Raw genomic sequence first — 17,765 nt, 5'->3', positions numbered from 1 at the left:
TTTTAGGGCATAAAATGTGTGAAACAGTTATAAAGATAAATGTGTGACTATATAAAAATTAAGATATATTGTTTATCAAAAGACACCCTTAAGAAAAGGAAAAAGTAAACTGCATATGAGAAGACATAAATAAGTGATGAATGACCATATATAAACATATAAATAACTTCTAGAAAGATAGATACTCAATAGAAAATTGAAAATAATAAATCAGCTCTTCAAAAAGAAGGTATCCAAATGATCATAACATTTGAAAAAGATCTAACAGCATAAATCATAAGATAAATCAAGTTAACACCACTAGCATATTGTAGCACACACCTATTACAATGGCCTAAATGTGGCTCAGACAGTAAAGCATCTGCCTACAATGTGGGAGACCCGGGTTCGAACCCTGTATCGGGAAGATCTGGAGAAGGAAACGGCAACCCACTCCAGTATTCTTGCTTGGAAAATCCCATGGACGGAGGAGTCTGGTAGGCTACAGTCTATGGGGTCACAAAGAGTCAGACACGACTGAGCGACTTCATTTCACTTCAAATGGACAATACTGACAAATGGAAAGGTAGACTAAGACAGGGAGCTACTAGATTCTCAGAGTCCCTGAGTAAATCTAGTGCAACCACTCAGGTAGGCTTGGTATTGACATTGGTGGCACCAGAAGTCTCCTAGTACTTATGCCCTGTGTAGTCCCCTCCACATTAAGTTCATGGTTAGCCATGTGACTTGACAATGATATGTCAGCAAACATGACCCAGGGGTGAGAAGTATTCCTGCAACTTTCACTTCCTATTAATATAAATGAAATTGAATGTGAAAGTAGGACAGGGCTGAAATAGGATTAATGCTGAGAAATCACCTGTTGCTTCTCCAGACCAGTGAAATCTGTCGCTTATATCAGGCACCAAGAATTAATTCCGGAAACAGTTTAGTCTTCCTGTGAATTATATGTAATGAGAGTGTGCTTATAAACTGGAAAAAGTTCATTTCCCTATCCCCTTTTCAAAGGTTCTCTTTTCTTCAGAAATTAATAGACAGTTTCTTTTCTCTAAACTTCTAAATGTAGATAAAAGTCTAGGGTCAAAATAAAATTACCGGCAGCTTTACCACTCAGGGAAGTCTCCAAGTGTCTAGGCTTCACCCCTATTGAAAAATGACCACCCAGAAAGCTAAAGCTTCAGGCTCCCTAACACTTTGGGAGTTTAACCTAGGTTGTCTTAGCTAAAGCTATTTCTACTTATGGAGATAAGAAAAGTTTTATATTATTCTTTCAGATGAGAGAAATTAACTGGTAGCTACCTCAATTGTCCAGCGAGATTAGAGTGAACTCTGTAAAGGAAGGCATGGGAAGTTCTGGATGTCATCGCAAATGGTGCTGCCCTGTACTCACTGGAAAACAGGATACTGTTGACCCAGGGAAACATATCACATACCAACTAAAACAATGCAAAAGAATCTTACCTGTTCAGCTGTAGGAAAAGTGTAACATTTCATGCTACTTACTAGTCACTTTCAGTCTACATGTACTTAATTCTTTTTACCCTAAAATGAGATAGTCTTCTTTATTTTGTCCCATTTCTGCAGTGTAGTGGTTATCAGGTTCACCTCACTTTCATAAATTTTTAAATGTGAATCCAAACAGATTTCAATGGTAAATTAAGTGGAAGATTTTGTTCATGAGGGTGATTGTATGTTGATAAGTCACTGTCATATCAATATTTTTAATGAGCTACTTTGATAACACTTCTCCAGTTTTCAAAAGGAAACAGATTTTATCTCATATATCTCACTGTTGACATAAATGGCCAGGGTTTTTTGTGACTGGCCAAAAAATCACCAGATGCATTAGGATCATCTTTCTCTTTGCTGATGTTAACTGTGTTAACTAGGCACACAGTTATATTGTGGGGATTTTGACATTCCTCCTTCTGAACGCAAATTAACCTGATGAAAACTCTTCATCTGTTTAGACTGGAAATTCTAATTCATCCCATCTCTTCCCTTGCAGGCAAGGCAACATGGCCTCAGAGGCCCACATGCCAGGCCCAGAGTGTCTCATTGAGAACATTAATGGGTGACTGCTGGTTAATCCAGAAGCTCTGAAGATCCTGTCTGCCATCAGGCAGCCTGTTGTGGTGGTGTCTATCGTGGGCCTCTACCGCACAGGCAAGTCCTACCTGATGAACAAGCTGGCTGGGAAGAAAAAGGGTGAGTGACATGGGCAGAGCCCAGCCAAGTCCCTTCTGTCCACCCACACCCCCAGCGTGAAGCACAGTGATGTGAGGAGAGGATGTGAGAGACCTGGGAGAGATATTGAAAGCTACCTTTCAGTCCACAGCTATGTTCTTATCGTCACTACGACCTGTATCAGATCACAGCTCTTTGCACTTTGTCTTAGTTTCTTTTTCAAAATCACAATTTTTTCCTTTGCTAGAAAGACAGATGTGATAATAAAAAAAAAGTAATGTATGCAATAATAAACCATAAGACATTTACAAAAATATTCATGTAGTGGGAGCATTTCTATTGATCTTTAAGATTTAAAACATTTTAAATCTGTATCGGTGATTCTTATTTCTTTTCTTATTTTTAACTGTTGTTAAGTTATACATGGGCTTCCCCAATGGCTCAGCAGGTAAAGAATCCGCCTGCAATGCAGAGATGCCGGAGACCCAGGTCTGATCCCTGGGTAGGGAAGACGCCTGGAGGAGGGCATGGTAACCCATTCCAGTATCCTTGCTGGGAAAATCTCATGGTCAGGGGAACCTGGTGGGTTATGGTCCATGGAGTTGCAAAGAGTCAGACACAGCCGAAACGACTGCGCATGCCCTCATGCAGGATACACATACATAAAATTTACCACAAAATTTACCATTGTAACATTTTTAAAAATTCTGTGGTATTAAGCAAATTCACACTGTTGTGTAAACATCACTAACATCCATCTCCATAAATTTCCCCCAACAGGAATTCTATACCCTAATAAACAAAATGCCCCAGGCTTTGACAACCACAATTCTATATTATCTATAAATTTGACCAGTCTTGGAATCTCATGTAAAGAAGCATATATTATTTGTCCTTTAGTGATAGGTTTATTTCGCTGAGTGTGATGTCTTCAAGGTCCAACAATGTTGTACCATGTATCAAATTCTCTTCCTTTTTAAGGCTGAGTCATTGTATGTGATACCTGTTTGCTTATCCAGTCATCCAGTTTATGGACATTTGGACTGTTTCCTCATTTTGGCTACTGTGAATAATGTTACTAAGAGCATGGGTGTTCAAATATCTGTTCTGTCCCTGCTTTCACTTCTTTTGGGTATACACCAAGAAGTGGAATTGCTGGATCATAAAGAAATCACCATATTATTTTCCACAGAAACTCTACCATTTTACATTCCCACCAGAAACACACAGTGGTTCTAATTTCTGCACTTTTTTGCCAACATTTGCTATAGTTCTTTTGATAATGGCCATCCTAATTGGTATGAAGTAGTATCTCATTGTGGTTTTTTAAAGTAAAATATTTTTTAATATTATCAAATTCATTCAGTGTCAAATTTTCCAACTTCATTATAAATATCAATTAATTTTCAGGATTCACATAAGCTGTATGCTGTTTTGTTGCCCTTTTTTTGAAACACAGTTGATTTACAATATTGTGTTAGTTTTAAGCATACAGCAATGTGATTCAGCTATATACACATATGTATTTTTTCAGGTTATTTTCCATTGCAGGTTGTTTTAATACATTGCGGTTTTGCTTAGTACTTCCCTAATGACTAGTAATGTTGAGGATCTTTTCATGTGTTCATTGGTCTTTTGAACAATTTCTCAGCAGAAATGTCTATCAAGTCATTTTCTCATTTTTTAATTGGGTTGACCTTTAATTTATTTGTGTTAAATTGTAATACATTTATATATTCTGCATATGAATCCTTTATCAGATTAATGACTATCAGATATTTCCTCCCAATTTGTGTGTTATCTATTGAACTCTCAATAGTGTCCTTTGATTGGAGAAGGCAATGGCACCCCACTCCAGTACTCTTGCCTGGAAAACCCCATGGGCGGAGGAGCCTGGTGGACTGCAATCCATGGGGTCGCTAAAAGTCGAACACAATTGAGCGACTTCACTTTCACTTGTCACTTTCATGCATTGGAGAAGAAAATGGCAACCCACTCCAGTGCTCTTGCCTGGAGAATCCCAAGGATGGGGGAGCCTGGTGGGCTGCCATCTATGAGGTCGCACAGAGTTGAACACGACTGAAGCGACTTAGCAGCAGCAGCAGCAGCAGTGTCCTTTGATACATAAGTGTTTTAATTTGGATGAAGTCCAACTTATATATTTTTATTGTTATTTGTATTTTTGGTATTATTTCCAAGAAATCTTTGCTAAATGCAATATTGTGAAGTTTTTCTTCTGTATTTTCTTCTACAACCTTCATAGATTTATTAATAGCTCTTAAGGTCTTTGATCCATTTGGGTTAAATTTTGTAGAAGGAAAGCTTTCTCTCTTTCATTGTTGAATATTATGTTGGCTGTGTTTTTTTTATATGACTACTATTATGTTGAGATTTTCCTTAAATTTCTAGTTTGTTGATTGTTTTCCTCATGAAAAGGTTTTGCATCTTTTTAAGTATTTGATATTCTAATTTCCCTGTTTCTCTGACTGTAAGTAAGATTAATACTTGTTGTGGTTTCAGTTCTCCTAAACTTGATTTTGTTAACTTGCATTCCAACTTCCAGAACCACCTGATAGTAGAATTCCACCCTCTCTTTTCCCCATGCCCCTTTGCAGGCTTCTCTCTGGGCTCCACACTGCAGTCTCACACGAAAGGCATCTGGATGTGGTGTGTGCGTCATCCCGAGAAGCCAGACCGTACTCTAGTTCTGCTTGATACCAAGGGCCTGGGGGATGTGGAGAAGGTAAGGAATGAGGTTCCAGTTTGGACTAAGCCCTCGTGTCTGAATGTCCTCTACACTTTTAATTTTCCTTTAAATAAGACCTTTGTTTAACCATGTTTTTTCATTTCTATTTATATGCTATGAAACCAAGTTAGGAACCAGGGGTTAGGAAAATATTCATAAGGCAGAATCCTAGAGGAAGAGCATAGTGGTCAGTAGACAGTATCTTAATTAATAAAAAGCTATAAACTAAGCCAGTTAATGGAGATACATAAAGGGAGTACAGATAAACTCAAAGGGATGACTTTTATCCTGCAAAGAACTTTAGTTAAGGATTTAGGTTCCAAAGCCCCATACCCTTGGCTTTAAATTTAAAGTCTGTCAGTAACTCAGTGACTTTTGTAAATTATTTGACCTTTTAAACCTCACCTTTCTGATCTGTAAAACAGGTGTATTAGATCTACATTTGCCTCATAGTATTGTCTGGAATATTTATAAGATAAGAAATGGGAAGTGTTAGGTGAACAACAATATCCAACTGAGATAGAAACAAGTATTAGTACCCTAATATTAAGACAATTTTTCTGTAAAAATAAAGAGAAAAATTAAATTTAAATTACATTTAAGACCTTTGACTGTCCACCCACAATGACTATTTGCTTTGCAATTATCTACCAATGATCATAAGAGGGTCTAATGAGAATCAGGGTAAAACAAAACACATCAGAAAACAATTCAAAGTCATTTTTGCTTGGATTTGGTTTTCTTTGTCACCATTCTTGAAAGAAAAAAAAAAAAACTCTAGTTAAATGAGCATCCTTTTACTACTGCTGATCAGGAAAGTGCCATAAGAATGAAACAATCCTGGTAAAATATGTTCTGATTTCCAGGGTGACAACCAGAACGACTCCTGGATCTTTGCCCTAGCAATACTCTTGAGCAGCACTTTTGTGTACAGTAGTCTGGGAACTATCAACCAGCAGGCCATGGACCAACTGCAGTATCCTTTTGGGATCCAAACCACATCAAAGTCAGAGGGGAGACCAAAATTTAAAAAACAGCTGACTACCTATGAATCCTGGTGAAACAAACACAAGAAATATAAAAAAGAATTCAATGGCAAGGGGAAAATCCTATAACCTACTGAAGAACTGATACTTGGGATCCTTGGGTTAAGAACAAAGGAGAAACAAAGGTTTTGTATGTGGAACTAATATAGGATTGGGGAGGGGTACTGTTCATTCATGCCAGTTTTCCTTATTCTGCTACTCAGCTATGGAGCTGACAGATAGAATCAGGGCAAGATCCTCACCTGATGTGGATGGGGTTGAGGATTCAGCTGACTTTGTGAGCTTCTTTCCAGACTTTGTATGGACACTGAGGGATTTCTCCCTAGACTTGAAGGCAGATGGAGAGTCCATCACAGCAGACGAGTACCTGGAGAATTCACTCAAGCTTAGGAAAGGTAAAGGGGACTTAGAATTGGTAAACAGATGACAAAACACTAAAAACTATTGTTCCTTAGTTTTCTGTCAACAGTCGTCTTCTACTTATAGTTTCTATTTCTTCTCAAGGGGTGATTACTAAGAAGTAATGCTTGTTTCAGTTCAGTTCAGTTGCTAGGTCAGTCCAACTCTTTGCAACCCCATGAATCGCAGCACGCCAAGCCTCCCTGTCCATCACCAACCCCCGGAGTTCACCCAGACTCACGTCCATCGAGTCAGTGATGCCATCCAGCCATCTCATCCTTGGTCATCCCTTTCTCCTCCGGCCCCTAATCCCTCCCAGCATCAAAGTCTTTTCCAATGAGTCAACTCTTCTCATGAGGTGGCCAAAGTACTGGAGTTTCAGCTTTAGCATCATTCCTTCCAAAGAAATCTGAGGGCTGACCTCCTTCAGAATGGACTGGTTGTCTTCTCCAACACCACAGTCCAAAAGCATCAATTCTCCGGCACTCAACCTTCTTCACAATCCAACTCTCACATCCATACATGACTACTGGAAAAACCATAGCTTTGACTAGACGGACCTTAGCTGGCAAAGTAATGTCTCTGTTTTTGAATATGCTATCTATCTGAATAATAGATTTGGCTTTAGATTATTTTTCTCCCTCTTCTAAGAATACATTTCTTTTTCTTTCACCTTTCCCTGTGCTGTGATTAGATTGATATCTCCATGCTTAGGGCTTGTGGTGCTGTAACTAGCCAAAGAGTAGGAGTAGAATGGTCATTTATTTGAAGAAAAGAAATTCAAGCATGATCCATGCACAGTTCAGGGCTGGTAAAGGATTGCCACAGGCAAATATTGTCCAATCTAGCCTGCCAGTTGGTTTTGTAAATATGATTTTATTGAAACAATGTCATACCCAATCATTTATAGTTTCTCTATGACGGTTTTAGGCTACAATAGGAGACTTAAGTATTCAGAAAAGAGACCATCTGGCTTGCAAAGTCTAAAATATTTACTGTTTGACCATTTACAGGAAATGTTTGCAAGACCCTACATTGGGCAAATTCCTTTTTTCTTCCTCCACGTACCAGCCCGAAAGATAAAACTTTTAATCTGCCTCGACTCTGTATCTGAAAGTTCTTCCCAAAGAAGAAATGCTTCTTCTTTGATCGGCCCACTGATAGGAAGAAATTGGGCCAGCTTGAGGAACTGTGTGACGATGAGCTGGACTCTGAATTTGTGCAACAAGCTGCAGTCCTCTGTTCCTACATCTTTAGCAATTCCAAAACTAAAACTCTCAGGAGGCATCAAGGTGGATGGCCCTCATGAGTCCTCTTCCCATTCTTCACTCTCACTGTTAAGACTAGAGGATGGTGTGAAAGCATCCATGTAGCTTCAACTTTGAGAAATGCACATCTACTGCTATTACCGTGATAAATTCTAGGTGGCACCAACACTTCTGATGGGTTTATTAGTCAGACTTCATAGTTGAAAAAAGACACAAAAGGCAAAGAATAAAAGCTTGAGAGTGGACAATTGTCCTAGTAAACTGGACCTGCCCTGTCCAACATGGCTGTCCCTAGACATGTATGCCTATCTAAATTTAAATGTAGCTAATAAAAAATATAGAAATTTAACATTCTGATCACAGAGCTATGTCTTAAGGGCTCATACCTACATGAGGCTAGTGGCTCCCACCCTGGACAGCACACACAGAATACTTCCAACATCACAGAAAGGTCTCCTATAACGCTCTGTGAGAATAAGCAAAATGGAGGGCTCATTTTTATTTGCTCCACAAATATTAATCAAATGTTTCCCATGGACTTACTAGGGCTGATGATACAGACATAAATGAGAGAGATATGGTTTCTGGCCTAACAGTACCTGCAGGTGAAGTAAATGTACTCAATAAACACAAAAGTTTCTCAACCGTTGATGTATATATACCTCCTGAGGATCTTGCCAAAGAGGAGAGTCCTAAGTCAGTCAAACTGGGGCAGAGGCTGAGAGTCTGAATTTTTAGTAAGTTTTCAGGTGATGCTGTAAAATAAATGGTTGGTAATAAACAACATTAGAATTAGACAGAATAGAAAGTTTCCTCACTCTGCCTACAGTAAACATCATCATAGTTCTCTGTCATAGGTTTAGAGACCCTGGTGCAGACCTATGTCAATGCCATCAACAGTGGGGATCTGCCCTGCATGGAGAATGCAGTCCTGGCCTTGGCTGAGATAGAGAACTCAGCCGCAGTACAAAAGGCCATTGCCCACTATGACCAGCAGATGAGCCAGAAGCTCCAGCTGCCCACAGAAACCCTCAAGGAACTGCTGGACCTGCACAGGGCCAGTGAGAAAGAGGCCACTGAAGTCTTCATGAAGAGTTCCTTCAAAGACATAGACCAATATTTCAAAAAGAATTAGTGGTAATTTTTTTCTCAAGTTTACACATGTTAGACTCTTGGAAAGTAAAGTATTACTAGAAAATGAAATAGGTGTTTATTTTGTGAAAAGCAATTTTTCTAGACAAACATTATTTGTTATCATAAGAGGAACCAATTTTATTTATGATATACTTTATTATGAAGCATTGAAACTTTTTTCTTTCATGAATAAACTAATAATCTTCCCTATAATTTCATTACATGCATACAGGTAATAATCAGAACTTCTAATCAAATCACAGACTCATTTTTATCAGACCAATTGGATATTTTGGCCAAAAGCAAAGAATATTTTATTCTTAGTTATCATGAGCAGGTTTATATTGAGCTACATTTATTTCACATGCAATCATTTGTCCAGTTGGAAAATTAGGAGTTTTCTCCAAAGGTGAAGCATGTAGCTAGTAATCTCTGCTCCAAAGGTTACCCTAATGGAGAAAGAGGCCTCTGTAGAAAGTCAGGATCAGGAGGAAGGATATGATTTTGTTGCATTTCTTGAGTTCTTCTAGTGGTCACAGACATTTTTTACTTTTATTTTTTTTGAGAAGCTTTTCCAGAAATTTGGAGGTCAAGCTAACCTCTTTAAATTCTTCTGTTTATTAATACTTATATTTTACATTAAAGGCCCAGCTGGATAAAAAGCAAGATGACTTTTGCAACCAGAATCTTAAAGCATCAGAAGATCATTGCTCTGCTTTACTGAAGGATATTTTCAGTCCTCTAGAAGAAGATGTGAAACAGGGGATTTATTTGAAACCAGGGGGCTATCGCCTCTTAATGGAGAAGAGGCAAGAGCTGAAGAAGTATTTTCAGGAGCCCAAAAAGGGCATACAGGTAACCAAGTTTGATTCTGGGAAGCTACTGATGCGTCCTTGAGGTGACAGTGTGACCACGTGTGTTGTACACAGATGCGCAATTACAGGACCAATGTCATTCAGGCTCTCATTCTATAAACACGTACAGGGAGCCTGTTACACCAGGTATAACCAATGTGCTTATCCAAGAGCGTACCCTAAGTTAGCAGTTGAGTTATCAACTGGATTACCAGATGTATCCAAAATTTCAAATAATGTCATCATGTATCTCTCCGCCTGTGGCTGCCCCCAGCCCTACACTTCCCTCCCTCCCATTCTCCCTCTACCCACTTTATTCAGATCCACTTTCTCCATGATGCCTTTATTCTCCAACAAGCTCACCCCATAAGGGACCACAGCACCAACAGCTCCAAAATCAGAGCCGTCAGTTTACAAGCACAGAGAATCACTATTTACGTGTATATTAACCTCTTAAAAAGGATTCTGCTCAGGAGGGCGCCTTGCTTGGCCAGTCTGGAGCATGTGCTCAGCCCAGTGACAGGGAATCTGATCACCAGGCATACCAGGGCCAAGAGGAGCAGTTCCTAGAGGGAAAGGTGGAAAACATGAATAAGTGTTTATAGTCATTTCCTACTACTAACCCCATTATGTCCGGGTCCCAGGCTGAGAAGATTCTTCAGGAATATTTAAAGTCCAGGGAGTCTGTGACTGATGTAATTCTACAGACAGACCAGACGCTCTCAGAGAAGGAAAAGTTGATTGAAGGTGAGGAGCAAGTCAAGAGACTAGACGGCCTCGAAAGCTCTTTAAAGTTCTAACTAATTCAGCTAGGTGAACCGAGGAGCCTTAAACTATAGCAACATGAGAAAAGATGTCTCTTATTCGCTAATATCTTTTCTGAGTAGGGTGTATGCAGCCAATAGCAACAATGATAGATAACTTTAGATGGAAGTAAGAGGCAACTTGGTCTCCACATACATTTTTCGTTTCCCTCTTCCTCCTGACAGTGGAACGTGTGAAAGCTGAATCTGCACAGGCTGCAGCAACAATGCTGGAGGAAATGCAAATAAGGAACCAGCAGATGATGGAAGAGAAAGAAAAGAGCCATCAGGAACATGTGAAACAACTGACTGAGATGATAGAGAGGGATAGGGCCCAGTTACTGGAAGAGCAAGAGAGAACTCTTGCTCTCAAACTGCAGGTATTTAAGTGCAACACCGTGAGGTTCCTGTTATTCTGTTTTCCCTCCACACTCCCTGGTCACAAAGGTGGCCCCGCAGTGAGAACATGAAGCCCAGAAGAAGGACCTTGTATGCTTACGTGTACTTTTCAATCCCTGTTTGTCTGCCTGAACTGGCCCCTGCAGTGTCCTGTTACTAAAGAATTTTAATTGCAGTTATGTCGCACCTAGTCTTTTATCACTCTATCTGTCAATCATGGTAGCTGTTATCTGCTAGGCATTGAAAAAAAGGGTCTTATCCATATCAAAGCAAGACCTGTCATGTCCCTAATACTTAGGAGATGAAAGAAAGGTTCAGACAACACTAAATAACTTTTATAGGGTCACAATGCTTGGGAAGATATCTGAACTGTCTTCACCACTTAGAGGGATCCATGATTTTTTTTTTTTTTTCTGTCACAACTGGTATGACCTTTAGCTATAAGAAATCCTTCATAAGCAGAAGGACTCCTTAACTCACACTGCTGTGTCTATCTGTCACCCCTACTGGTTTCCTATGCCCTGCTCCTAGTATGTGTTGAGCTGTGCAGAAATCCAGTATGGTCAAGTCTGGGACCCTGATTCCTTCACCTATATTTTGGTCCTCCTGCCACCAAGTTGTGGAAGCTTAGGCCAAATTTCCTGATCTAAGATTCAGACAATGTATCAGATTTTGGAAATCCTTCTATTTCTGTGTTATGTGTATATACGTGTGTATTAAAAAATAAAAATGCATAGATAAGACTCAAAGCCAAACATTTCATTAGGTTGTCCACAAAGGTTGTATACAAATAATGGGAGAAAAAATTAAGACTGCTAATTGAGATTTATCAACATATCAGGATGAACTTATGTCAGGAGATACAAGTCAAAAATCTTTCTTAACTCAAGGAGACTCAGGAAAAGCAATCACAGAGATAGAAGACTTAAGAGAAAGTATAATGAAAATTAATGATAGAGAAAATTTCAAGAAGAAGTTAAATATTTTTGAGTAACCTGGAAACTTACATTACCATATGTAAAATAGATAGCCAATGGGAATCTGCTGTATGGCTCAGGAAACTCAAACAGGGGCTCTGTATCAACTTAGAGGGTTGAGACGGGGAGGGAGATGGAAGGGAGTTTCAAAAGGGGGGGATATATGTATACCTATGGCTGATTCATGTTGAGATTGGACAGAAAACAGCAAAATTCTGTAAAGCAATTATCCTTCAATAAAAAATAAATAAATGAAAAGTAAAAAAACCAACTCCTTGAATGTGGAAACTAGACAGTAGGGAGAGATTCACTTAATGATATGCTCTGCTCAATTCCCGTGTGTTTTTAGGAGCAGTCCCGACTACTGCAGGAAGGGTGCCAAGAGAAGAGCGGACAGCTCCATAATGAAATACAGAACCTCCAGAAGGAGATGAACGAACCAAAGAAGGGGTGCGTCCTAGGCTAAAGAGTTAAAGAATACGGCTTTCCTGGTCACTCTTATTCAAGGCACTACTCAAGAAGTTTAAAACAGAAAAGTGTCACCATACTTTATAATATTTAGGTTTCACATTTTCACTATACTAAAATTTGCAAAGACATGCAGTTCTATAATTGAAGTCATGTGCATCTTCCTCACGATATTGTAAACTGTGTAGCAAGACACACTTTACCTCTGTGCCAGCACAGGAAGTATCGTAAGCTGGTACCACCCAGGAACTTCTTCTTCCAGATGACCACTAGTTAGACAAGTGGATACTGAGCAAAGTCTTAGGTCAAAGTCTTGGGACATAGTTGGTCATGAGTTTGACCAAATGCACAAGAGGTTGGGAAGAACCATTCTAGCTTCTAGTAAAGGCAGTATATGGTGTCCCATTGTTTCAAGACTGCACCGTCTGTGAGTAGTGACGTGACTCCTGGATACCTGGAATGGGCAGTGCTTACTGGTGAATCCCAAGCTAAGGCAAATCACCTTGTATAGTGATCTAGAAGGTCTGCAGAATTTCCACAGGAAGATGGAAGAAACCATTAGCATGATTATAACCTGGATCATGAATAAATGGGCTAAAAAAGGAAACTTTCCCTTCTTGTTCATTTCACCCAAATTATAATTTTAATTACTTTAATTAATAACTTTAATGGGACACTTTAAAACTTTAAGTGACACTAGACTAAACATAGTGACAGGATAACAATTATACATTGTCTTTGTAGCCATTTATAACTTGCAAAGATGAGCTTGAAATGATGACAGATAATGTGTTAGAAAACTGAGCTAAATTAATTATTAAATTGTTCATTACCCTGAAGTTTAGGCTACTGTTTCCCAATTCTTGAGTCACATCCCCCAAGAGAATATGGGTTGTTTTTGACTTTTTTTGATCAGTAAAATAATGCTCTTGGTATTACTTAGGACTTTATCACAACTGTCTAAAGCCCTAGGTAAGTGCTTAAAACTTCTTAGTCAGTTCAGTTCAGTCGCTCAGTCATGTCTGACTCTTTGCGACCCCATGAATCGCAGCACGCCAGACCTCCCTGTCCATCACCAACTCCGGGAGTTCACTCAGACTCGCGTCTATCGAGTCAGTGATGCTATCCAGCCATCTCATCCTTGGTCGTCCCCTTCTCCTGACCCCAATCCCTCCCAGCATCAAAGTCTTCCAACGAGTCAACTCTTTGCATGAGGTGGCCAAAGTACTGGAGTTTCAGCTTTAGCATCATTCCTTCAAAATAAACCCCAGGGTTGATCTCTTTCAGAATGGACTGGATGGATATTATTTCAGTTTGGAAGTAAAACTGTAAAATGTTGAACTTTACGTTTCTGATTTTTTATAGTTTTTCACCAAAAAAGTATAATGTTTTAGTTTATATAGCCATGATTGGCTAATGTTTTTGCAAAATCTGGGATAGTAACTATTCATGAGTATGTCCTCAACTCTGCCATAAAGCAACCACAGATGATACACAAATGGATGGTATGCCTGTTTTCCAAGAAACCATTGTTTTGAAATACAGCTGGCAACCAGAAGCCATAATTTGCAGACTCTTGCTTTATATAATAGAAACATTCATCAAAGTTTTTCACATCTGCTTTATGTTCCTTGCGTTTGTAAGGAATATAGGGATTACATCACATATGTTAGCACTGTGGAAAAGATTATACAGTGTTTCAAAATATTACATGATGAGAGAAAAGCAGGGAAGCAGCTAATGCCACTGAATCTACATTAATAAACCTGCTTGTTCTGGTTGCCTTGGGACCCTTTTCTCCATAGAATCTTTCCTTTGTTTCCCATCTGCATAGAGAATGCCTCCTTCCACAGTTAGGCAAGTGCTGGTAAGTAGTAGTTTTTTACTCAAACTGCAGTTTCATAGGGGACCACGTGAGACTCAAGCATATCAAGTGGAGTATTTATGTAAATTCACTCTGTAGTTCCCACATTGCACTGCAACAAAGGAGTAAACCAAATACATTTTTATTAGTTAAACTTCATTGTAGAAAAGAGTAGCTCTGCATTCAAAACCTAGTAGTGGTTTCTTTGTTAATCATTTAAAAATAAGAAAATTAAAGCTAAACAAAAGTAACTCCCTTTCTAGTTTTGTAGCATGAGTTTCTATACCAGATTATAAGCTATACCATTAAATAAACTAAACTTCATAATTGCAGAATTAATGTAACCTTTATTAACCTATGGGCTTCCCTGGTGGCTCAGAGGTTAAAGCGTCTGCCTGGAATGAGGGAGAACCAGGTTCGATCCCTGGGTTGGGAAGATCCCCTGGAGAAGGAAATGGCAACCCACTCCAGTACTCTTGCTTGGAAAATCCCATGGAAGGAGGAGTCTGGTAGGATACAGTCCATGGGGTCACAAAGAGTCGGACACGACTGAGCAACTTCACTTCACTTCACTTCTATTAACCTATACATTTTTATCTGCCTCTAGAAGATCAAGCAGGTATTCACAAGTAGAATTTATGAGAAGGCTGAGATGATAAATATATATTCCTGTTTGCCATCATGCAGCATTTCCTTTTCCTTATTTGTGTCCATGTTAAGAGGAGGCCAATGAAATGGAGAAGCTGGCACCATAGGATGGTGAACACTGAGTCATCACCTGAGTCCAGTTCTGAAACAGCTTTCCAGTAGCATAGCAGTGAAGACTGTCTTGAAACCTCATTTCAGAACCCATAATGAGGCCATGAATGCCCAGACAAATAGGCAGGATTTGTTAGACAAAAGAATTGTTTCTGTTTTAGTGATGTCCCTGTGATGCATAAGGGCTTCCTACGTGGTAAACAACCTGATTCCCTAATGAAGGAGACAAGAGCTCCATCCCTGGGTCAGAAAGATCCCCTGGAGAGGGGCATGGCAACCCACTCCAGTATTCTTGCTGGAAGAATCTCATGGGCAGAGGAGCCCGGCGCGCTACACAGTCTACAGGGTCACACAGAGTCGGACACAACTGAAGCAACTTAGAATGCATGCACGCACATGTGATGCATCAAATGAAAGACTGAGAAAGCAAAGGACATACGGTGGAGGCGTGAGAACACTAACATTTTGGGGGTGAGCAGAGAAACCATATAGGTTTCTCAAGAGGCAGGTCAGGTGGTCTAGTATTCCCATCTCTCGGTGAAATTAGATGATCAGTGTTTTCTTTTTTTAAAAAAACTTTACAACATGTATGAAGTAAACATAATTTTCTATTTCAACATTGCCATTATTTCATCTTTTGACATTAGTCCACTCAGAGTCTGAAAGGACTTTGGGAATTCTGTTAGTTTTCTTTAGCTGCAGTTTATTTATCTCTAAATTGATTTAGCTAATCTCTAGTATTTGTTTGTACTTTTCCAATTTATGATATTAAAATCAATGCAGATTTTCAATCATTTAGCTCTAATTTGGCAATAAAAATATTTACTCAATATGTACCTCAAAGGGTTGCTACATATATAAGCTATTATAATGAATCTTCCAAGCAATAACTGACATTAAACTGAAAGGTGTATTTCTTTTTTAAAAAACTATTTTAACACTTGGTATATGGTTTTTCCAGTAGTCATGTATGGATGTGAAAGTTGGACTGTGAAGAAGGCTGAGAGCCGAAGAATTGATGCTTTTGAACTGTGGTGTTGGAGAAGACTCTTGAGAGTCCCTTGGACTGCAAGGAGATCCAACCAGTCTATCCTAAAGGAGATCAGTCCTGAATATTCGTTGGAAGGACTGATGCTGAAGCTGAAACTCCAATACTTTAGCCACCTCATGAGAAGAGTTGACTCACTGGAAAAGACTCTGATGCTGGGAGGGATTGGGGGCAGGATGAGAAGGGGACAACTGAGGATGAGATGGCTGGATGGCATCACTGACTCGATGGACGCGAGTCTGAGAGAACTCCGGGAGTTGGTGATGGACATAGAGGCCTGGCGTGCTGTGATTCATGGGGTCGCAAAGAGTTGGACACGACTGAGTGACTGAACTGAGCTGAACTTAACTGATGTACCCACAAAGATGGACTCTTTAATCTTTTAGTCAGTTTTTAAAAATCAGTACAAGTAAATGAGTAACAAATGTGATTGATTCTATATTGATTCAGTTCAATTTGACAGACATTTAATTGTGTAATTATTATATGCTTATCCCTGCAATAGGTATAGACTGTGACATGGTCCAAGATATTGAAGTGTTTACAATCTTGAAAGGTGAGAGTTTTATAAGAAAAACATACAAAGGAAATCTGGTGGTGGTTTAGTTGCTAAGTCATGTCCGATACTAATTCAAATAATAATTAGTATATGAATATGTATGTGTTAACATGAATGTATACACATGAATGAGTATATGCATATAAAATTTCAGGTGAAAATTAAGAATGGCAACAAGTATATGGGTAATGGCCATAGGAGGTAGTTATTCTAGCTGTGTTAGTCAGAAAAGGATTCTCTGAGGAGGTAACATATACAAAAGTTGTAAATAAAGGCAGGGGGTAAGCCGTTTGAAGAGGTAGTGGAATAGTGTTGCAGGCAGGAGATTGGCAGGTCGCTGAGGTGAAAACAAGCTTGGTGTGCTCAGGAAACCATGAGATGGCCTGTGTGGCTGAAACGCTGGTTAGTGTTTTCAATTGTCTTTATTTGGAATTATTAAAATTGAGCAATGCTATCTTATGCCAGCAACACCTAAACTCTCATTTTACTGGTACATGTAACCCTGTGAGACACTCATTGTCACTGGATATTTAAAGCAAATTTCTCACTCTTGGCAAACCTATACCTTGAAGGGGGCACATGGTATAAAATATGGTAGAAAGATAGCAGTGCTAACATAATGTTACAAATGAAATATTTGAGTCTGTTTCAGAGCAACAGTTATATTTGGAAAGGTTATAGATGGTTTCAAAAGGAGGTGTACTTTCTTCTGGATCTTGAAGGGTGACTCAGATTTCATCAAAGAGAGATTAGAGGAAATGTGTTTTAAAGGAAGAGAATGAGCAAATATACAATGGCAATGAATAAGGGCTACACGTTAGCCAGAGTCCACTGGAGCCAAAAGGCTCATTGAAGATGAACTTGAAACATCAGTTGTGGCCTAGATCATAGACTTTCTTCCAAAGACAGGTAGTCTTTGTAGATTATCAAGCATGCTCAGAATTGTGCTTGCTACATCACTCTGATGGCAGGAAAGCAGGGAGAAAGAACTCACTTGGAGAAAGAACTCATTTAGGCGGCAGTTGCTACAGCTTAGAAGACGTTATAGTCCCTTCACTGTTGGCTTGAGTGGGAATTTTGCTCCATGAGATCATTCAGGGATGCAGCTCCCTTGCATACTGTTGTTCTCTGCCTATCAAGTCATTGTATTCATCTGCAAGATCAAAGCTTGACTGCTGACACATCTGTGACCCAGGAAGTAGGAAAGAAAAAAAGGATTCACGGAGTCCAGTTTCAGAGTTCTCTCGCCCAGAC

General features: G+C 39.3%; 1 pseudogene; it reads left to right on the top strand.

Moving 5' to 3' along the window:
- The first annotated feature begins 2,018 nt into the window (after positions 1–2,018).
- On the top strand, positions 2,019–16,558 carry LOC138069727 (guanylate-binding protein 1-like; annotated as a pseudogene).
- The last annotated feature ends 1,207 nt before the right edge of the window (positions 16,559–17,765 follow it).

The sequence above is a fragment of the Capricornis sumatraensis genome, chromosome 2 (genome assembly GCF_032405125.1).
Source record: "Capricornis sumatraensis isolate serow.1 chromosome 2, serow.2, whole genome shotgun sequence".
Lineage (NCBI taxonomy): Eukaryota > Metazoa > Chordata > Mammalia > Artiodactyla > Bovidae > Capricornis > Capricornis sumatraensis.
Note: the sequence above shows the minus strand (reverse complement) of the source record. Positions and strands in the feature narration are given on the sequence as shown.